Source organism: Pleurodeles waltl, chromosome 1_1, assembly GCF_031143425.1.
Source record: "Pleurodeles waltl isolate 20211129_DDA chromosome 1_1, aPleWal1.hap1.20221129, whole genome shotgun sequence".
Taxonomy (NCBI): domain Eukaryota; kingdom Metazoa; phylum Chordata; class Amphibia; order Caudata; family Salamandridae; genus Pleurodeles; species Pleurodeles waltl.
This window is the reverse complement of record NC_090436.1, coordinates 577,207,269-577,231,544: the sequence shown is the minus strand read 5'-3', so window position 1 is coordinate 577,231,544 and position 24,276 is coordinate 577,207,269.

The window sequence follows — 24,276 nt, the reverse complement described above, 5'->3', positions numbered from 1 at the left end:
TTATTAATTAAATATGTTATTTAGTATTGTGAGGACATGAACTAAAACAAGATTATGTATTGAAGAAGAAAGCATTTCCATCTAACATACGTATTAGGAAGTTATGTGACAACATTATTGTGCTAGAAGTTAACTTCTTTTCACAGCAAGGAAAGTTAAAGCAGGAGGGCTATAATCCCAGGGCTGAACGAAACATCCCTTTGTTACTTCTCAGACGAGCCATCAGCCTTTCTAGTTAAAAACGTTTGGCGCTCAGTTCTTTGTTTAATTTCTGTTTTTTTCCAAAACTGAAGTTATTTTTTGTGAATAACAATTCCAATTATTAATGTGGTCAAAGTGCTCATTGCCAAGTATTAGGACAAACATTTTTCTACAGCAACCATGTACAATGTGAAATAGCAGTGAGATTACAATCATAGGGCCAGATTTGTCAAGGTTTTGCATCGTCCATGCGCCATGCAGGGGGGGCAAAAGAATGGCACAAAACTTGAAAGATATTTATCATGCCGTGCAAGGCTACCTTGTGTGGAAACAAACATTACAACACGGTGTGAGAAAGTAGCCTCTTTCTAGCATTGTTACCCCCATTTTTGGCCTGTTTGTGACTGTTTGTCAGTGTGTTTTTATTGTCTCACTGGGATCCTGCTTGCCAGGACCCCAATGCTCATTGTTAATGTCCTATTTGTCAGTGTGTTTTGCCTGTCTCACTGGGATCCTGCTAGCCAGGACCCCAGTGCTCACAGTTTGTGGCCTATGTGTGGGTTGTCAGTATGCTTAATTGTTTATTTGAAGTTCTGCTAACCAGAATTCCAGTGCTTATGCTCTCTCTACTTACCAAATGTGTCACTATAGTTTAGTGACTACATGTTCCAATTCTAATTGGCACACTGGAACCACCCTTATAAGTCCCTAGTATATGGTACCTAGGTACCCAGGGAATTGGGGTTCCAGGAGATCCTTATGGGCTGCAGCATTTCTTTTGCCACCCAGAAGGAACTCAGACAAACCTTTCTTCAGGACTGCCACTGCAGCCTGAGTGAAATAGTGTACACACTATTTCACTGCCATTTTCAGTGCACTTAATTAACGTATAAGTCGCCTGCATTTCTAATCTTCATTTACTGAAGGCTAGGTGCAAAGTTGCTGTGTGTGAGGGGACCCTTGCACTAGCAAAGGTGCCCCCATGTTGTTCAGGGCCAATTCCCTGGACTTTGTGAGTGCGGGGATACCATTACACATGTGCACTACATATAAGTCAATACATAGACATATAGAATATGGCCATATGAGGTGTCTAAGATCATGGACATGTCCCCCCATACTAAATCTGGTAATGGGGGGGTCAATCCCATGCACCCTTGGGGCTCTACCATAGACCCCAGTACTGCCAAACCAGCTCTCTGAGGTTTCCACTGCAGCCCCAGCTGCTGCCACCTCACAGACAGGTTTCTGCCCTCCTGGGGACTGAGCAGCTCAATCCCAAGAAGGAAGAAAAATGCATTTCCTTTGGGAGGAGGGTGTTACACCCTCTCCCCTTGGAAATAGGTGATACAGGCTTGGGAGGGATAGCCTCCCAGAGCCTCTGGAAATGCTTTGAAGGGCACAGATTGTGCCCTCCTTGCATAAGCCAGTCTACACGGGTTCAGGGACTCACAGTCCCTGTTCTGGTGCAAAACTGGACAAAGGAGGTGGTGCCCAGAGCTCCTCCAGAGTGTCCCTGGCATTAGCCTTCTTGGATTCCAAGGTGTGGGGACCCTCTGGAGACCTCTGAGTGGCTACTGCCAGCAGATGATGTCAGAGACCCCTCCTGATAGGTGCATACCTGGATAGGTATCCCATCCCTCTTTCAGGGCTTTTTAGGGTCTCTCTTCTGGGAGTTTCCTCAGATTCAGCTTGCAAGACTCCTCCTGGAATCCTCTGCATCTTCTGCTTTATCTTCTGACCTTTGGATCAACCGCAGACCGCTCGAGGAATCACTGCAACGGCAACAAAGTTTCCAGGACAACTCCTGTGACCTGAAACAGTTTCCGAGGTCTGCTTGCTCTGAGGACTGCCTGTCTTCACCCTGCACCAGAAGACCCCAAGGAATCTCACGGGGAGTGACAAAGTCACTTTCCTGCTTCTGCAGGCACCCTTCTGTGACATCAACCAGTACTCTGGGACTCCTCCTCTGATGACGAGCGTGCTCCCTGGAACACAGGTGGTGGACCAAATTGACTCAGACTGTCCAAAGGTTCAGCTGTCCAAATTTGGTGGAGGTAAGAGCTTGGCTCCTCGTGCTGCGACAGTACCCCTGTGCACCGCATCATCTCCAGCTCCTTGGACTTCTGTGCACTTCTTCCAATAATCCTTCATTCATAGTGTAGCATAGGTCCCCAACACTCCATCCTGTGATGCACAGCTCCCTGAGTTGTTCTCCAGCGGCGTGGGACCTTCCAGTGTAGTGCTGCAACAACCGTACTTTGCATCTTCTTTGTCCCCATGTTCTGGGACTCCTGTACGTGCTGCCTGGTCTTCTGAGGGCTCTCTGAAGTGCTGAGAGGCCCCTCTGTCTCCTCAAACCGAGTTAAGACCCCCAGGTCCCTCCTGGGTCCAGACAGCTCCTTTTTGATACAAACCGCATACTTGCTTGAACCACGGCTTGTTGGTGGAACCCAGTGACGCAAACAGCCTGCATCCAACAGCTCGATGTGGGACATCACCTGCACCAAGCAGGAACCCACAGCCATCTTCTTTGGTGCTCTTCTGTACTTGTCTTCTGACCGGAGAATCCACTTTTGCATCATCTTCTAGGTTGGCAGGGGCTCCTGTTCCTCCTGGACTCTTCTTCAACTTCTGGACTTGGTTTGCTCTCTCCACAGGTCTTCAGGTCCAGGAATCTATCATTTGTTGCTTGCAGTCTTGCTTGGTTCTTGTAAAATCTCTTATCACGACTTGTAGTGTGTCCTGAGGAAACTTGCTGTACTTTACTCCTGCTTTACTGGGCTCCGGGGTTGGGTACTTACCTGTGGTGTTTTCCTATACTCCCAGCACCCCGCCACAAGCTACACTTGCCTAGGGAGGAATTCAACATTCGCATTCCAGTATTTTAGGATATGGTTTGTGTTGCTCCTAGGCCCATTTCAATCGATTGTATTTTCTACTGTTTGCACTATTCTATGACTGTTTACTTACCCAATTATGGTTACTAGTGTATATTTTGTGTATAATGCTTACCTCTAGAAGGAGTATTGCCTCTAAGATATTTTTTGGCCTTGTGTCACTAACATAAAGTACCTTTATGTTTGGTAACACTGAGTATTGTCTTTTATTGTGTGTAAGTACTGTGTAACTATAGTGGTATTGCAGGAGCTTTGCATGTTCAGTCTAGGCTGCTCTGCTACAGCTATCTCTAGACAGCCTAAGCTACTAGAACACTGCCTACATTTCACCATAGGGATAACTGGACCTGCTATAAGGTGTAAGTACCTTAGCTACCCACTACAAACCAGGCCAGCCTCCTACATACTGTCATTACCAGGCATTACCGTTACTACTGAGGCATTACCACACATATAACTTTACCACACATGTCTTTACAATGCATGCCTTTTACCACCAATATGCCTTTGCAACAAATCACATTCTAAAGGCATGAATGGTAAATGGACCTGCGTGGAAAAGGTTTAAAAGGTAAATATGTTTTTTTTAAAAGTTTTTGTAAAGGCATGAATGGTAAAGGTGTATGTGTATTAAAGGTTTTGCAGATAAGTACAGGTATGTATTAGGTGTTATATATATATACACACTTATGACACTTACTACATACCTGTACGTATCTGCAAAACCTTTAATACACATACACATTTACCATTCATGCCTTTACAATTAAAAAAAAAAATAAACATATTTACCTTTAAAACCTTTACCACTAAGGTCCATTTACCATTCATGCCTTTAGAATGTATACATGTATATATACATGTGTATGCAAAAAAGAAGAGAGAACCCTGGGTAGTTCTCAAGTTTAGGTGGAGAGCAGCTTCAGTAAGGAGCACCCTGGAACACCAGCGACGCTCTAGATTGGCTAACCTCAAATGTCTGTTTATCCAACAAAGTTTTTAAGCATAGGATCAGCACAGTGCTATCCACGCCGAGCTACATAGAGACTGTTGTACCTGGCTTTTTGACAGGGTCATCCCCAAACTTTTTGCCTCCTTCCTCCTGTTGTTGTTGGCTTTGGACCTCTGGGCACTTTTACCACTGCTAACCAGTGCTAAAGTGCATATGCTCTCTGTGTAAATTGTACTATTGATTTGTTTATCCATGATTGGCTATTTAATTTACTTGTAAGTCCCTAGTAGAGTGCACTACATGTGCCTAGGGCATGTAGATTAAATGCTACTAGTGGGCCTGCAGCACTGGTTGTGCCACCCACTTCAGTAGCCCCTTAACCTTGTCTCAGGCCTGCCATTGCAAGGCCTGTGTGTGCAGTTTCACTGCCACTTCGACTTGGCATTTAAAAGTACTTGCCAAGCCTAGAACTCACCTTTTTCTACATATGTCATCCCTAATGTGTGCCCTAGATAGCCCCTAGAGCAGGGTGCTGTGTAGGTAAAAGGCAGTACATGTACCTGTGTAGTTATATGTCCTGGTAGTGCAAAACTCCTAAATTCGTTTTTACACTACTGTGAGGCCTGCTCCCTTCATAGGCTAACATTGGGGCTGCCCTCATACACTGTTGAAGTGGCAGCTGCTGATCTGAAAGGAGCAGGAAGGTCATATTTCGTATGGCCAGAATGGTAATATAAAGTCCTGCTGACTGGTGAAGTCGGATTTAATATTACTATTCTAGAAATGCCACTTTTAGAAAGTGAGCATTTCTTTGCACTAAAATCTTGTTGTGCCCTTCAATCCACGTCTGGCTAGGTTTAGTTGACAGCTCCTTGTGCATTCACTCAGACACACCCCAAAAACAGGGTACTCAGCCTCACTTGTATACATCTGCATTTTGAATGGGTCTTCCTGGGCTGGGAGGGTGGAGGACCTGCCCTCACACAAAGGACTGCCACACCCCCTACTGGGACTCTGGCAGACAGGATTGAACTGAAAGGGGGCTTGGTGCATTTCTTAGACACTCTTTGAAGTCACCCCCACTTCAAAGGCACAACTTAGTATAAAACAGGGCCTCTGCCCTACCTCATCAGACACTTGCTGGAGAAGAAACCTGAACCAGAAACTACATCCTGACAAGAAGAACTGCCTGGCTGCTCAAAGGACTCACCTGTCTGCTTTCTACAAAGGACTGCTGCCTTGCTGTTGGCCTGCTGCCTTGCTGAACTCTTGCCTGGTTGTGAAAGTGCTCTCCAAGGGCTTAGATAGAGCTTGCCTCCTGTTCCCTGAAGTCTCAGGTCCAAAAAGACTTCTCTTTTTCACTTGGACGCTCCGTGTGCCGAAATTTTCGACGCACAGCTTGATCCGTGGCAAGAAAAACGCCGCACACCGACGCTGATCGACGCGACGCCTTCGGGACGACTGAAACTTGGACGCACGGCCTCGCAAGGACAACGCCGCCCGACTTCCAAGGAGAAATCGACGTGACGCCTGCCGTGAGATCGAAACTTCGACGCGCAGCCCCGCAGAACGACGCGCAGCCGGAAACCAAGCAGGAAAATCCATGCACAGACCCGGGACATCTGGTAATCCCCGCGATCCACAGAAAGAGACTGTCCGCGCGCCGGAAAACGACGCACGACTTCCCCGCGTGAAAAATAACAACGCAAGTCCGTGTGTGCTGGGGAGAAATCGACGCACACATCAGTTTTCCACGTATCTCTTCTCCTGTGGCCCTCTGAGGCGATTTTCCACCAGAAACCAGGTACTTTGTGCTTGAAAGAGACTTTGGGGGTCATTCTGACCCTGGCGGTCACCGACCGCCAGGGCCAACGACCGCGGAAGCACCGGCAACAGGCTGGCGGTGCTTCCATGGGCATTCTGACCGCGGCGGTACAGCCGCCGTCAGAAACGGGAAACCGGCGGTGTCCCGCCAGTTTCCCGCTGCCCCAGGGAATCCTCCACGGCGCCGCTGCTTGCAGCGCCGCCATGGGGATTCCGACCCCCTTACCGCCATCCTGTTCCTGGCGGTTTTCACCGCCAGGAACAGGATGGCGGTAACGGGTGTCGTGGGGCCCCTGGGGGCCCCTGCAGTGCCCATGCAAATGGCATGGGCACTGCAAGGGCCCCCTAACAGGGCCCCACATTGATTTTCAGTGTCTGCCAAGCAGACACTGAAAATCGCGACGGGTGCCACTGCACCCGTCGCACGCCTTCAACTCCGCCGGCTCCATTCGGAGCCGGCTTCCTCGTTGAAGGCGCTTTCCCGCTGGGCTGGCGGGCGGCCTTCTGGCGGTCGCCCGCCAGCCCAGCGGGAAAGGCAGAATGGCCGCCGCGGTGATTTGACCGCGGTGCGGTCATTCGGCGGCTCCCGCCGGGCGTGCGGTTACCGCCGCCGGAGGGAGTCGGAATGACCCCCTTTGTTTGCTTTTTAAAGACTTAAGACAATTTATATCACTTTTCAGTGATATCTTTACAAATTCATATTGCAACTTTGATCGTTTTGACCTGAAAATACCCAGATAAATATTATATATTTTTCTAAACACTGTGTGGTGTATTTTTGTGGTGTTATATTATGGTGTTGTATGATTTATTGCACAAATGCTTTACACATTGCCTTCTAAGTTAAGCCTGACTGCTCGTGCCAAGCTACCAGAGGGTGGGCACAGGCTGATTTTGGATTGTGTGTGACTTACCCTGACTAGAGTGAGGGTTCTTGCTTGGACAGAGGGCAACCAAAAACCCCATTTCTAACAGAGACAAAGGGGGTCATTACAACCTTGGCGGCCTGCATGGCAGACCGCCGAAGTTGCAGGCGCCAGAATACCGCCATTGCTGGCGGTATGGCTGGCTCCCTATTTTGACATTTCCGCTGGGCCAGCCGACGGTAACAGAGTTACCGTCCGCTGGCCCAGCAGAAAAGTCACATCAACATTGCCGCCGGCTCGTAATTGAGCCGGCGGCAATGCTGATGTACAGTGAAATGCGCGACGGGGCTCTGCCTGGGGGCCCCTGCACTGCCCATGCCAAGTGCATGGGCAGTGCAGGGACGTCCAGGGGCCCCCTGAGTCCCCTTACCACCACCCTCTTCCTGGCGGTAAGGGAGTCATAATCCCCAGGGCAGCGCTGCTTGCAGCGCTGCCCTGGCGGATTATCACCGCCGGGGCTAAAATGGCGGTATAACGCCGGCCTCAGCGGTGCGACCGCGGCGCTACCGCCACGGTCAAAATACGGCGGGAGAAACCGCCAGCCTGTTGGCGGTGCTCCCATCGTTTTGGCCTTGGCGGTCAAATACCGCCAGGGTCTTAATGACCCCCAAAGTCTTTTGCCACTTGTACAGCAAAATATTTAAGCCTAGGACTGGCACAGTGTCATCCTCAGAGAGCTGTAAAATTACAAAAGCCATGTCCACTCCAGGCACAGTATTATATATTTGGACTGTTAAAATACCATCCAGGCCAACCTGGAATGAGTAAAAGCAATCCCTGACACATGTTTCACTCACATTAGAGCTCTGTAGAGGGGTTTAGCCTTGTCCAAACACAAAGGAGCACCCAGTATAAGCCTAAATGTTTGTGCTAAGGGAATGCTTGATAAAGGCATATGCGTTGTAAAAATGTTTGCTGTAAATGCGTGTGAGATAATGATGCCTGAGTTGTTCCCACCTGAGTTCTAAAGGCATGAGTGGTAAATGCATTTGTGGCTCCACCATGCATCCCCTTGTGTAGCCCTGAGTTCTTGTCAAATCTGAAGTAATGCAAGCAGGCAAATCGCTGCCTTGCATTACACTGCCCTAGGGAGGCATTCCATAGATGGAGCCTGTTTTTTGCCATGCAGCCGACCTTAGATTTCGGAGCATTTCCAAATTTACCAAGACTAGTAAACCTGGGAATGCATCAACATTCTTTGCCTTCCCAGTTGAGGCATAATGAAGCGAAATATCTTTATTTTTCCGCATTTGTTCCTCTTTCTATGTGTGCTACATTCTGTCTTGGTGCTAGGCAGCCAAAAGCATGCCAGTGATAGAAAAGAAGAGGAATGAATTGTATAATGGTAAATGCACCATATTCCTGCCCTTTCCCTTTCATGCTGAGCGGAAAGGTGACTTGCTGCGTTGTGTGAATACTTAATAAATATGGCACATATTTTTTAAATAAATCTGCTGCACACGTTCAATGTGTATTACATATGTCATGGTGGACTAACTTGAATGTAGAATTATGTTTTTTGGCACTCAGAACAACCTCATCTTAGTTTCTTTTTTGTTACACATTCTGACAGGGTATTATGGTGCACTTCAGCTGAGTTCTGACATCACAATGCCTTTTGCCAGCTAAAACAGAAACAATAGGACAAGCACTCTGACCACACAGACAACTGCATCTTCAACATTTAGAAATAGTTTTAGAATAAAAAACATAGGGGGTTATTCCAACTTTGGAGGAGGTGGTAATCCGTCCCAAATGTGACGGATTTACCACCAGCCGTATTACGAGTTCCATAGGATATAATGGACTCGTAATACGGCTCTTGGTATATCCGTCACTTTACCGTCACTTTTGGGACGGATTACCACTTCCTCCAAAATTGGAATAACCCCCATAATCCGCACTACAAGTGCACCTTGTTCCAGAAAATTGGAAATTACAGCAATTGAAAATGCGCATACTGTCCATGTCTTAATTATCAGAACAAATAGACATACACATGGATAGACAATGAGCAATATTAAATTAGGGAGAAGGGTCAAGGGTTAGAGTGTGCTGAAACTGACAATAGTATGGGGTTAGTTCTTTGGAAACACTCGCCTTCCAATTTTCTGCATCAGACAGGTTTTGTTGAAGGAGAAAGTGCAATTTGAGTTAGGATAACCAGCTACCATAAATATGCTTACTGTGAAACTCACACAATCTAATACGGTTATTTCTTGAAAAAGATATCTACAGTATCTGCGTTCTGATATGTGGTGTACATTTGACTTAGCAAAGAACATTAATGGTGTTAGAACTGCTGTATTGCATAATATTTGCTATAATTTGGAAATCTACTAAGAGGAATTGCACCATTGATTAAATTGCACTTAGCTATATTGAAACAACTACCACCTTCTCTCTTGTGGAGTTATTTGAACACTTTGAAAGATGTAATCAGCATTGTGCTGCAGATTACATTATCAGCTAACACAAATATCCTCTCCCACACAGAATTCATGAGAACCAAGGCTACATCCTAAACCAACATATCACTAGGCTTCTTCTTCCAACAGCTGAGGGTCTGATACACAAAGGTAAATTTAGGGCTGGATTATGAGCTTGGCAGTCAGACCACCAGACCAGCGTGTTGGCGGTCATAAAAAGACCTCTCGCCTGTGGTCCCAAAACAGCCATATTATGAGTTATACAGACAGGACTGCCATCTGCCAAGCAAAAAAAGCAGACTACCAGCAACACAGCGGCTTGTAACTAGGCGGTCTAACCGTCAGCACTGCGGCCAACTACCAAACACACAGTCACCATGGCAGTCCCCTCACGGCGGTCAGCCAATGCTGGTCGAACCGGGCACTCTGTGTCAACAAAACAGACAAGTGCACATTAGATGAAGTCAAAAACAATGCAACTGATGCCCATTGACCAAGTGAACACACCTGCAAAGCTCCTATAAAACACACTTCTCCACAGATCACAAGCCATTGCATTTCCACTATGAGGCAGACCACACATCTTGTCATCCATTTACTATTATAAGGCAGCCCACATTTTACACCCTTCACACACATCGTCTTTTTTCCCCATATTCACTTGTCTTGTTTAGTTAGTCACTATCACCCTCTTTATTTGTTAGGCAAGTAACAGTCCAAAAATCAACGTTTTTCAAAGTTGAGAGTCATGTTGGATAAAATCATTAGAGTAGAACCACAATTGTTTGGAACCCAAGTTCAGCACACTCTCACATGTCTCTAACAAAATTGAAATGGTGGATAGGATAGTTAATGGAGGCAATGCTGTAGGCACCACCCTGTGTACAAGGGAGGACATCAGGAAGAGTTGGAATGACCTCAAGGGCAAGGTGCATTCCCTGGTCTCCAGGCACCAGCTGCAGGCCAAGAAGGCTGGAAGTGGCCCTCCGAGTGCCCCATTAATACTCTTCCCCTGGGAGGAGAATGTCTTAGCCTTCCTGCATCCTGATAGCATGACAGGAATACCTGGGGTAGTGGAGTCTGGTAAGTTACAACATAAAAACTGTCCCAAGAATGCAATGTTGTGCATGCTCCCCACTCAGCTTTTGCCATTGTCTTGTTCATGTTCTTCACCAACATTCAATACCCAGAGTATCTGAGTGTTAACCCTCCCAATCTGTATTGTTGCACCCAATATCAAAGCTACCAAGGTCCATCACATGCCATATGTCCACATGGTGCCTGTAGGTTTTATAATATTAACAAATCATCCCAGGAGTCCTGGTATGTCTCAACATGTAAATGCATGCCAAACCTAAATACAGCCTGCATACAGATTTGTAATACCCAAAATGTGTCTAGTGTATGTAGTAGAGAGAGTTACCTGACTGCAACTACCAGGAGGCCCTGTTTCTGGATCTCCAACCACCAGCAGAGTGTTCACTTGCCAAAATACAATTTTCGTAATCTCTCAGTTGAAATGTACTCAACTGGGAGGATACTGATGGCCAGATTTACAAGGCTCTAGCACCGCCAGAACTTAATTCTTTGTGACACTCCTGAAGCACTGTGCACTCTGTAGTGTAAATACAGCCCCTTCACATCCAGCACTTTGCGTGGAAGGAGCGTGCAGTGGGTGTTGCTGTGGGCGTTCCACAGCAGCACCCATTGCCTTTTGATGCAGCCCCAGATTTAGGAGATTTTTTACATTTGAGGCAGCGCCAAAATCTAACGCCACCCCAGGGTTGATGGTAGCATGGTGCAATGAGGAGAAATGCTTTCATTTCTTCTTGTTTTTTGCTCTTTCTATGTGTGCTGCATGCGGTAGCATGCATAAAAAGAGCAAATCGCTATTGAACATTATTTCTGTGCAGGAGGTTGTCATCCTTGCACCATGTCGCAAGGGTGGCTGTGTTGGATCTCGGCAGAAAATTTATTAGCGTGAAGGGCGAAACACGGGGTATGCCGGATTCTTGTTAATACGGCGCATCCCTGCATTTCTAAAGTTTATGCATTGTGAAATTGCTAATTTTGCTGCAACAATTTCTTGTAAATATGCCCCCATGTGTATAGCGTGTGTAGTAGAGAGAGTGACATGACTGCAAGACCCAGGAGGACATTTGTCTGTTACTCCAAAAACCAGCCCAGTGTTCACTTGTCCAAATTATTCTGTTCCTCAACTCTCAGGTGTACTCATCTGGAAGGATGCCATTTTTATAGTCTGTGTAGTAGAGGGAGTGACATGACTGCAACCCCCAGGAGCCACTGTTTCTCTAACTACAAGCACCAGCCCAGTGGTCACTTGTCCAAATACTTCTGCTTGTAATCTCTCAATTGAAGTGTTCTAAACTGGGAGGATGCCATCTGTATAGTGTGTAGTATAAGGAGTGACATGACTGCAACTCCCAGGGTTTACCGTTTCACTACCTTCAAACACCAGCCAAACCGTCACTTGTCCAAATTCTCCTATTTGTAATCTCTCAATTGAAGTGTTCTCCCCTGGGAGGATACCATGGCCCATATTTATACTTTTTGATGCAAAACTGCACCGGCGCAGTTTTGCGTCAAAAATATTATCGCCGGCTAACGCCATTTTGGTGCGCCGCGAGGGCGTCATATTTATACTTTGACGAACAGCGGCGCAAACAACAGGTGGGAGTCATTATTTTTGACGCACACCGCGGCGTCAAGTCGTAAAGGAAAACGACGTTAATGTGGCGGAAATGACTGTGGGTCGATTCACGACACCGCAAACCAGATATGCGCCATTTTTTTTTACGCAATAGCGTAAAAAAAAACAGCGAACACAGCCATTTCACCAGAGGAGAGCCAAAATGGATCCCAGACGCCACTACAGACCCCAGGAAGATGACAGTAGACCAGGAACCAGCCAGGAGGACCCACACAAGAACCAGGACACATTTAAGAAGAAAAGAAAGTGTCGCTTTAGTGCAGAGGAACAGGAAATTCTGGTTAAAGAGGTGACGGAATACCAGCACCAACTGTTTGTCACATCAAAGTTGCCAATCAGTAGGAGAGAGGCCAAATGGCAACAAATTGTCGACAAGATTAACAGTGTGGCTGAAGTACGCAGAACTGTCATTGAGTGCAAGAAATGCTGGCATGACTGCAAGCGCAGGACAAAGGAAAAGATGGCCAGGAACAGGAAGGCAGCACTGCAGACTGAAGGTGGGAGTCCAGCACACCAGAAGGCCCTGGACCACATGGAGGAGATGGTCGCAGCCGTCATCCCTGAGGAGATCATCACAGGGATTCAAGGACAGCGCAGACTACCCAGAGACAACGCACATGCAGGGTAAGTCGCATGGGGAATTATAATGCACTTATGTCAACTGCAACCGGGGGGGGATACCTACTACACATTGCATGTAAGTCATCATATACATGGAGTGGCATGGGTAAAGGGGCACGGCATGGGGGCATGGCCTGCACAGACAGAAGCTGGGGCACACCATTACACTACACCAACAACAATCCCATGGGGGCATGCTGTCATGCCAACGATGGAGCAAAGGGAAAGCCACGACAGGAGGGAAGGCCACTACGTCAAACTGACATCCTGGCACACGTCAGCCAACATACCCCCTTCATTAACTAGGGCCCTATTAGCAATCCTCTAGCCATACCGACAACTGCAATGTAACTGCGACAACAGTTGCCACTACCACATCTGCTCTGTGTGCAGCTCAAGTAGCCAATGGCAGTAACCTCCCCATGGATCATACACACCTAAATTAGGGGGTGAGGATGACAACTGCAACAATCCCCAGAAATAAGACAAAGGTCCCAGTACTGTCAAATGTCAATGCCCATTGTTGTCACAAACATCAGCCAATGTAAACAACAATAGGAGCTACACAGCACTAAGGACACACCCATGCTGCATATGTCAGGGTCCATCCTGTGCCTGGGAAACAAGGCAACATCCCAAATGTCATACTGCTCAGACAACAGCATTGAGGAGGGGACACATGTAACTGGTCACTGAAATACACCTGCACAGTCAGAGGAGGAAATAGGACACTGATACGACTATCAGGGCAATCCATTGTAACACACATTCCCCAACATCAGCAGGACACATTACCAATGTCAACATCCATATCGGATCATAACATTGCCATGCATAGGATATGCCACATGTCAATTACATTTAAGTCAATGTGAAAGATCAGAGATTGGGGCAGTTCCAGATTGTTAAGTGTGCTGCCAGGGCCATCAGTACACCCACAGCCAGTGAAAGGTCTCACCATGAGAATGGATGTACACGGAGGGTCGAGTAGGAAAAGAAGGTGGCAATTCTCTATTTGGCTAAAATCAACCCCTAGAGGCGATGAGGCTGACAAGTCTGATAACTCAATAACATACATTTGACACACAGGTGGGCCATAGTCCTGGAAGAATGCCCATCTGAAGGACTGGAGAAATTAACACAAAACAAGATCACAAAGTGAATTCATCAAAAGGCAGGCATGTCACATCAAAATTGCCACAACACAGACACACTAATTGTACCCTGTTTCATTGCAGAGGAAGATGGATCTCCTGCTGATATGCCTGTCCCAGATTTCCCTGATGACATGGATGACGAGCCAATAAACATTCCCCAGGAGACCATCCAAAAGGTCCTTGAAACCCTCCAGACCTCACCTTCTGTCATAAGGAGGAGCACAGAACAAGCAGCCATCGCAGAGGAACCACCCACCACCCCAATTGTAAGACCTGCCAGCTCCAATACAGCTGAGGACTCAGACGACACTGGCACCAGCTTTGAGAGAACTGTAGTTGGAGTACAGCAGGAGCTGGCCAAGGAGGTGCGGGTGGGGATGCAAACTGTGGCAGCCAGCCTAGAGGGGGTGCGTTCGTGCATGATGTCATCTGCAGATCAGGCAGCAGCTATGCAAGCCCTAACATCTATCTTGCAGGAACTGCAGAAAACCCAGAAGGAAATCAGCACAGCTGTAATACACTTGACCCAACACCTACAACAGCAATCCTGTCAACGCGTGAACGAATGCAACATTGAAGCCCTCAGAGCCGACCTGGCTGCCTACCATCATGATGTGGCTGCTATTCTCAAGAACCAGCAGATACTCCTTGCTGCAGTACTGCCCTTAAGACCTTCACATGGAGCAGCGGCCGGGATGTCTGACTCCACGTCTTCTAACACTGAGGTGTGTGTTGCCCCTTCACAACCACCACCAACAAGGACAGAGGAGGCAACACACACATCAGAAGAAGAAGACATGGAACAGATCACTTTCACATGGAAAAGTACCCGGAAGCACTAGTCCCTGCCACATGGCCAACTATTACCAAGGTCCTGCGCTTTATAACATGCCAGTCTTACAACTCTACTTAATGACTGTTCTGCTTACCACTGTATATCTTGTCAGCCTGCCCAGTGATTGTCTCTCTCTTACTCATTGGCAAATCCAGTCCCTCTGCACTGTCTGAAACATCACCCCAGCATGTCAAAAGCATTTCCGTAACCCCTTGTGTAGGATCACAATGCAAGATGTCACTCCAATGTACATATAGCACTACAGCACGTTTCAATAAATAGCACTTACACAACAAATCTGTCTCTGGGTAATGTGACATATCAACTGTGCATTAGATAACTGAAATGTGCCTACTGTCAAATTACATAGCTTGTCAATACAACTGTCCTTATATTATGTAGTCTGATAATTCTGCACAGTGCCCATGATTGCATCATATTCTGCCCACCCTGAGGGACATATCTGATGAAGTGAGAAACCATACACCATCATGCTGTGTTGGACAGAAGAATGCTTCCTCAGGGGATATCTAAATCAGCAAATAGTGGCTGCAAAATGTTGTCACCATGCAATACTAACACATATAAAAGTGCACACAAATCTAAGCAAACACTACATAAACTGCATGAATGAAGCTGTCTGAGTTTACATACTATTAGGTACTCATGCTGAACTGTGTCACAAATGACGTATGTGAGTCATGAAGACAAGAATACAAGAGTGCCTACGAGAACTCATCTTATAAGGGTGTCCTTGATCATCACACTGCAGTCAGACCTAAAACTGTTCCCCCAATACCAAGTCTGGAAGCACTGTTTGTGACTTAGAAAACATACTTATCGACAGAAACACATTGGGATACATATTAACTGTGATTGGTGGTTGCAACAAATGGTGGAAACTTTGCAAGGTAGCTCTGGGGTAGCTGCCAATCTTACAGCTCAGTTGGGATTTGTTTGTAGCATAGGACACAAATGTAATAGAACAACATTCATGTACACTAATTCCAAGCCCATGATCAAGTAGCATTTAACACATACTGTTAAGGGTTAACTATATATTTATTAAATGCTAATCACAGAAGAGGAAACTGAGGGAAAAGTCTTACCTACCCTAATCTAACCTGACTACTCATTACCCACAACTGTCCATAACTAACCTAAGCTACACTTACTTATCACATGTAACGAAACGTTCTAAACATCCACCCCCCACCCCCCTTATGAGACGGGACACATGTAGGACAACACATACTAACCTAAACACATACTATACTATCCTAAATAAATATATTTTTTTTGTGTTTTTATTTTTTAATATTTTTTTTTTATTTGTTTTTTTTACACACAAGAACCCCAACATAGCCCCCCTATCACACACCCACCCACACATGTAATAAGTAAAAATTAGAAACAAGCAGGCCCCCCACCCCACACCCACTAACACTAACTAAACTAACAGCCTATACTAACCTAACACTAAGCCCCCTAAGCCCACTAACTATAAGAACAAGGAAAGAGGAGGGAGGGAAGGGTATCATGTCCATTTAAAAAGTCTAGAGGTTGGCCCTCCGGAGGGTCCTCTTAATATCCTTGACCCGCCGTTTAATGTGCCGCACGTCCCGGCTCAGGTGGCTCACCTTGCGCAGCACTTTGTCCATCTTATGTTCAATTCTGTTGAAGGCTGCAGGGTCAACAGATGGAGAATTGGCAGTCTGGGTACCGGTGGAGGAGGTCTGTGTGGGCTGTCCTGCACCAGTGGCAATGCTGGGGCCAGGAAGTCCTGCAGATGTTGGATCAACAGTGGCGGCTGTGGGTGGGGCCACCTGGCTCTGATTGGTGGTTGTGCTTGTGGTGGCTGTGGTGGGAAAAGTAGGCCCACCCTGTGGGAAGGCTCGCCATGCCCCGGAGGCACGTTCATGGCGATATCGCCGGGCCATCCTCCGGAACCCCGACTCCACCAGCAGGATGTGCTGGTATCGCATGGGCCGGCGCTGAAATTCACGGACCTGGTCTGGAGTCATGTTAGCTGCTGTGAAGACAAATGCAGATATGCTACATTAGTAACTGCATTGTGTGAAACGGCAAAGCAAGTTAATCAGACATTACATCTACTGTACTTGTAACAGCTCATATCACGATACAGAGCATTGAATGTCCCTGAGGAAGTATATGGCAGGCCAGACAACAAAGGTCACATCACACAAAGCACATCCATAACCCACAAGATGGGTAACAACTAGCTTTGACTTGCAATCTGAGTTCTGACAGTTATCATCTAAGAATCATGCTGCATATCCTCCACCAAGAGCTGGGCTACAAATGTCAGTGTACAGAAAGCAAAACTAAAGCCACATGGTCTGCAAGTTGTAACTGGACTTGCCAGTATAGTACCAAGTGCAAAACCTGAGTGTGTATACTAGGTTCCAACCAAACCGTCACGTATTCACATGTATGTGTAACATACTGGTAGCATCAATACTAGGTACCCCATTCACAAACCCATGGCCGTGTTTGAGGGGGGGCGGTGGATACACAAATATAATTTGCCAACAACATGTACACCGAGGAGTGTATAGGAAACTCCACACATGTTTGTCTCTACAGACACACCACTGGTAAGGTCTATCTACAATTAGGAGTCAGCAAACCCTAGAGCACTCATAGGGTCAGACATGTCAGGAAATGCAGAACTTAGTACACAACATATACTTCCAGTGAGGCCTGACTTACATCAGACACAGAGTTGCTAGAACACCCATGATCATGAATTGCATGCACACCTAGGTCATTGCACTCAGGTTCCACAGACTTGATGCACTACATGTGGAAGTACATGCTGCTAGGAGGTTCTACCTACTGTTTCAAAATTACGTAGGTAAATAGGGAAGCAGATGTCTATTGGAAAGCTATTAGCTCTACCAATCTTAGAGAATGTGGGTCTGACAGGCTGACTAAATTGGGGCTTACTTCCATTGCGACTCTTGGTGATACAAGTGCCATACACATGACTATCCTCTGTACTCATAGTGGGGCCTACAGGGATGTCCTACAATCCCTACATGATACCATTGGATACGCATTGGCAAACTCAAAACATGTGAGAACTGCATTCTCACTCATGGAACAAGTGAAAAGCTTGCCCAACGCATCACACCTTGCTAGGCGTCCAACTCACATGAGTCCATAACCAGCACACACAACACATAACAGACATGTCAACACTTACTGGAGTGGTCAGGGTCCTCAAATGTCGCCACCTCTCCCACAGTGTAGGGTGCCGGTCAACCTGTAAGGTATGGAAGGAAGAAATGTGCTCAAAATCTGTGCACAGTGCAACAATTTCATAAACATATACAATGTGTAGGCTGAATAAGGAAATGGCAGCCTTTCAGACATGATGGTACTGCATCTGATATATCACGGCCAACTTGTACATAGCATGGGTCTCCTGTGACAGTTACACACATATCTGCACACATACATTGGCCCTAACTATCATGTGGTTGCAAACATGCCCCATAATTGGTGAGCACTAAGAAATATGGAGTGTAATCGTCTCATCATGTCTATCCAAGAGAGACATCCAAAGCCTGGTTACTTGAGGACTGCATTACCAGTCAAACATGCCTTGTGGCCATGACACATTTATTGCACATAGGCCCAATGTACAGAGGGAGGGGCAGGGACTCTTGTAAGCCATCCTGTTGTTACAGTATAGTCAATTGATGTGGCCCAGCTATGGTTATTTGCACCAACCATGGAGATGTGAAGCCATGTGCATACACTTGGAATGCCATCCATATTTGGATTGTGGCTCAACTAATTCCAACAAACATCTTAAGATGTTAGCTGAGGGCACCTTACACCTTTTCACAATGTTTTCAAACCAAGAACTGACATGTATCCAAAAAGATCAAGGAACACAATAATCCCACACATTCATAGTACTTCTGTGAACGCTTTCCTTCCACACTCACCAGACTCACATGAGACAAATGTCTGAGCCACTTTGCTATTATCAATTGACGTGAAGGTAGCACTCATTTTCTGCATCATGTAGTGATTCTAAAGTCAGTCTAGCAATTGCGTCAACAAAGTTGGCCTAAATGTTGGTACATCTGTACTTCTCTGTCAATAGTACCCTATATAGACATGATTGGCTCCTATTTTGTTAGCTGTTCTGACAAAAAGGCTGCACCAATTTCCTTCATGGAAAAGTAACCTGTAAGTTTGCTGAGCACGTGCTATCTGACAGCTAGCAATTGTGATCCTTGCCATAGTGCATCAGTGATCCCCTTATATTTCCCCAGCATTACACACAGTCAGCAAGTTAGCTGGCAGACATTGCACTAATCCCCTGATGTCACTACAGAGCATTTAATCGTGCACATTAACATAAGTCGTACTCACCAACAGTGCCACCAATCATGATTCCCAGGTGGTCCAAGAGATCCTGCTCCCTGGTGATGAGGTCAGCCCACCGGTGCTTCAGCTGGTGGTCACTCCTCTGGCTGGCATACACACGCTGCAGGTGATGCAGCACCTTTCCCCACCGGATTCTGCACGCCTCTGTTGGATACCCCTGTATGACCCTGCCCCCTGCCTGGATCATGAGCGGCAAGAATAGTGTCACCAGCCAGATGAAGCCCCCCAACTCCTCTTCTCCCATCCTGCCAAGACGTGGCCTACCAGACATACTTATTATTGACGACAAGGAATAGGGGTACAAGAAATAGAAAGGGGAAAAGGGTGAATGTAGGGGTACAAAGACAGAAAAAAAGTAAACCTAAACACTAAAAGAGCCCAACTATCCCCAAACTATCACTACCCACAACAGACTCCCACAAACAAGAAAAACACAAGATAAATGGACAAATGTAGACAAAACACAGTACTACAGTATACACAAACAATATTTATTTTACAAAAGGACTTTACTGATAGCACACAGGACAAAAACAACACAAAATCTCAGGACAACACTCTCTACACAGCCACACAGTCTAGAAGGATCATAGACTGCAAAGTGAAAGTGAAAGTACACCCACTGTACATGATCTGTAAACAGGATATCCTATTACATCACTTCCTGTATGAAAAGTCCCACCTTTTTCGCGTTATGCGTCATTTTTCATTTACCAAAACTGTATTTGCGTCTTTTTTTTACGCACATAATGATACATGGACTGTACAAATATCTGGTGCGGGCTAAATTTCACTCCTGTGCGTCAAAAAAATGACGCAAATACAGTTTTGGTAAACAAAAAATGACGCACACCGCTAGGGACGTCAAAATTACAGTGCATTAACTGGTTTGGGGCATATTTACTTGTTTTTTGGTTATTTTACATTTGGAACACATCAGAGATTGGCTAATTGAAGACAGTATGGTGTTGATGGTGTATGTTTACATGTGTGATATCATACTGCAGCGGAACATCATCCACTACACCCTTCACAGTATTTTTACAGTTGGCTGACGCAATAGATGGTCATAAGTGTGGACTACATATATGTGTTGCACAAATTGTGCATGTTTGGCATAAGGAGAGGATAGCAATGTGACGCACATATGTACAATACCTAAATGCCTTTGGCTCAAAGTGTGTGCTTTGACAACTAATGTGTTGGTTGACCAAATGTGTGTGTATCACATGAAGCATAATTGCACATATGGTTGTATGAATGTGACGTCCATGTGTCCAATCCTTAGATGCAAGTCAAATTGAAAATGAGCAAGGGCATGTGTTAGTCATACATGTAACAACACCCGTAAAGTGTACTTTCAGGTTTTAGGGTCACGTAGACACCACATGTGACATAGCATGCACCAGATGGATGGCAGACGCTTGTTCATGTCAATGGTCCACATTTTCTACATCCTATGTCCTAGAGTATTGGTAAGAGCTTCCTAGGCACTAGTTGGTGAATCCCACAGCGAGTCATACACATGCATTGAGGAAGTGGATACCATGTTGTTTGCACAGACAGACGAGGGTGAATCTCATATGTATGATGACACCACAGTTGAGGCCATAGAAGTGAGCCCCAACTATCAAGTGGCTCTGGTGGACCAGCATACAAGACAGCACGTGTCCACATATTTCCAGTGATCAAGTGCACATAGGTGTCTTGTTCATGTGTGTGGTCCAATGATGGTCCTGTAGATTGTTTGGGGTGTAATTTGTCACAGTTGGGTCCAGGACTCATCATGAGTCAGTGGCAGCTATTCCTGTACCTACTGAGTATCCTTGGTTGATCAATGTGAGTAAAGTAGATGTGGACATGTGAACCAACATGTGGATGGTCCCACCCTGTCACTGAAGACGTGTAATGAGACAGTCAACAGGGCAACCTTGGTGTGCTGAGTGAGATAATGTCTCATGTGTCATGTTCCGGCAGGTGTCATTACAACCTTTGGACACAGGTTGGCCTCTGCACTTCCCACTGCATCTGGGAACATCATAGCCTCTGTGCTGATTATTCTCGCAGCTATTCACATGGCCCATCACTATGTTGTGCGCACTGGGATGCTGTTTGTCAACTGTCATGGTCCTGACATTTGTGTATTATTCAAGGACATTATCAGAGGTTGCTGGTTGTGCTGAAAGCCCCGTACCCAATCCCTGCTTACGGCCCTGGGACACTGTCACACTTTGTCATTCAAGCATAAATGCAACCCAGACAAGGGATGGGCCATGAATTTTGCTTTTCCAAGAGGATGTAACTCAAAAGGTACAGTTAAAAGGCAGATGATGCTATACAAGGTATTTGGGTATGCATGGAAGAAGCCCATGCCCAATGTCCCCTGATGAATGGCAGGTTTGCTAATGCAAGTGTGGTACATATGTAGATACAGGGATACTTTAGTGTGACGCACAGACAGTTGCCAGTCAGGCTGACAGAATGCAAGCTGATTCAGGATCCAGTTACTTGACAAGTTACGTAATCAGTGGTCTGACTGAGACTGTTTTGAGGACAAAGTAGACAGTTGACATGTCAAACTGTGTACGTCCTGTGTTTTTGAAGGTGACAAATGAACCCAGTGGCTGTGTTACCTACTGTAGCTTAATTAGTATCAATGGTTGACGGTGTATTTGACATAATGGCAACTCCTATGCTGTTCCAGGCATCATCAGGGTCAGTGCTTTTTGAAATGTGTGATGTGCATGGAGGTGATCATAGGTGTGGGCTGCATCTGTTTCTCACCAGTCCTGTAGGTGAGACTTGCATTCTAAGGGCCAACAGACATTTTCACAGGGGAAGCAATCTACATGTGCTAACAGGCCTTTGAAACTAGAAGACAGTGTATAAATTGACCTGACGTCCTTGCAGTCAGATGTTCTATGACAATGGCATACCATAGGAAAGGGTGTAGCACACTGGTTTGCTAATGTTGGTCTGTGTGTGTAGAGGAGGTATTATTAGGGTACACATCTTAGTATTCCAGGGACGTCTTCCAACAGGTGGGTTGTGACCAGGTGCATGGGTGTGTAATGAGTTAAGAAATGGCCTGACATGTACATGGAATGTCATGAGCGCAATGCATGTCATATGTGTGGCACTTGTGCTTTCTATGTTCTGCTTCTAGGGAACTCTAGTCACAGATAGTCCTTGCAAATATTGGATGCAGTTGGACTGACTGCTGTCAAGGGTCTGGTCAGGCATTCCTTTTACTGATGCCAAAGCACATTGACATCCTCATGTATGAGGCTTGTTTTCCCCTTATTGAGTGATGGTGTCATAGTTGTGTGCCATATGCTGCGTTGGACCTTGCTTTCAACATGTATGTGTGAAATAGTTGTGGTCCTTTGCTATTGGCCTTCAAAGGAGATATGTACATGATATATGTCATTAAGAGTGTGTGTGTATGTGACCATTGTATGTTAGGCATCAAATTAGCTCTGGGATGTTCCGTGTCCTACTCAGTATCTCAGCAATGCTCCATGAGGCAACACTCTTATTTTGATAAGTAGAGATGAAGGTGTGCAAAAAGGAATAGCCAGACCATGATATGGTGATTAGAATAGGTGTTTATTTAAATTAGTTAACTAAAGTGGTGAAGGTGATCATATTCAGAGGAAATTATTTACAATCTGTTGCCGCCTGCGTATACCAGCGGCCGTGTTCTGTAGTTCCCCCTCCTGTTGCAGGCCAGCATCCTCCTCTTCCTCATCTTCAGGCATGTGTGGCTCTGGTTCCAGGAGGGGAATGTTTCTTTTGATACAAATGTTGTGCAATATTGCACATGTGAGGATGATCCTACAGACCATCATGGGGGAATATAGGAGGCTACCACCAGTGATGTCGAGGCAGCGGAACCTTGACTTGAGGATGCCGAAGGTCCGCTCGACAATGCTGCGTGTCCTCCTATGGGCGTCGTTGTATGCACGCTCTGCAGCAGTACTTGGGTTGCCAAAAGGTGTCATAATCCATGGCTGGATGCCATACCCCTGTTCAGCTGCAAGAGAAAATGAATGGGATCATGTTGATGTAGCTGGCACTATTGAAAAGACCTTTAATGGCAGTAGTTGTCTTGTGTTGTCTGTGACTCTTTTGTGTACTAATGTGGCATCCTATGCTTGTATGGCTGTACCATCTGCATTGTGTTGTTTCCTTGGCTGAACAAGTGTTTGCCTGCTGACCGTTTGTCAGCAGTATGTTTTGGGATTTACAGTACAGTGTGCCCTCCCTAGCATTGAGACTTGTGATACAGGTGTCCGTGTGTCTTCACTGGGGGTGAGATGATAGTTCCATGCACAGTTAAAATTTAAAGTGTTGTTAACACATTCATATCAAAGTACCCTGGATATCCCATACCTTGAAACTTATGCAATGTATTAATGTAAAGGGACACTTACATTTTGCAAGGTGACGTTTAGGCAACCACACTCATTAACGTCTTAACATTAGGCTGTACAGTAATTTCGGATGTGTGACAGGTTCAATGGTGACTTCAGAAACATGGCTAGAGATGTCACGACCTCAGTATGTTCCTGTTGACATGTTGCTGTTGTGGTGTATGTGTTGTGCGTCCTAGAGGGTTGCTGTGCAGTGTGTATATAAGTAGGTATTTGTACTTACCAACAAGTAGTCCATTGCCATACCGTCCATCCTGGAAGTGTTCATTGATGGTGCAGTGACGGAAGATGTATGAGTCATGTACACTCCCAGGATATTTAGCCACGATGTTGGTGATCAATCCCTGGTGATCGACTACGGCCTGCACGTTGATGGAATGTGTGTGCTTCCTGTTGCGGTAGAGGTGTTCAGTTGCAGCAGGTGGCACAAGCCGCACATGTGTGCAGTCGATTGCACAAAGGACGTGTGGGAAGCCACTGATGAGGTAGAACCCCTGTTTTGATTCCTGCTGCTTCTGCAGTGTGTTAGGGAAGCAGATGTGGCGGGTGTCAGTCGAATGATGGCATCCAGTAATTTGGGCAAAAAGGTGGAGAATGATGGTTGTGATATTCCGCCAACCAGGGCATCAGTTGTTTGGAAAGAGCCACTTGCCAGCATATGAAGTACGGCAAGCAGCTTTGTTTCTGTTGGGATGGTGCGGGGTGTCACCAAAGTGGGGGCCAACTGCTGTTCAATGTTTTGCAGCAGCTGCTGAATGGCCTGCCAGTTTAACCGGTACCTCTGTATGATGTCGTGTTCCCTGAGGCCCTGCAGGGTTGTTCTTGGGCGGAATATC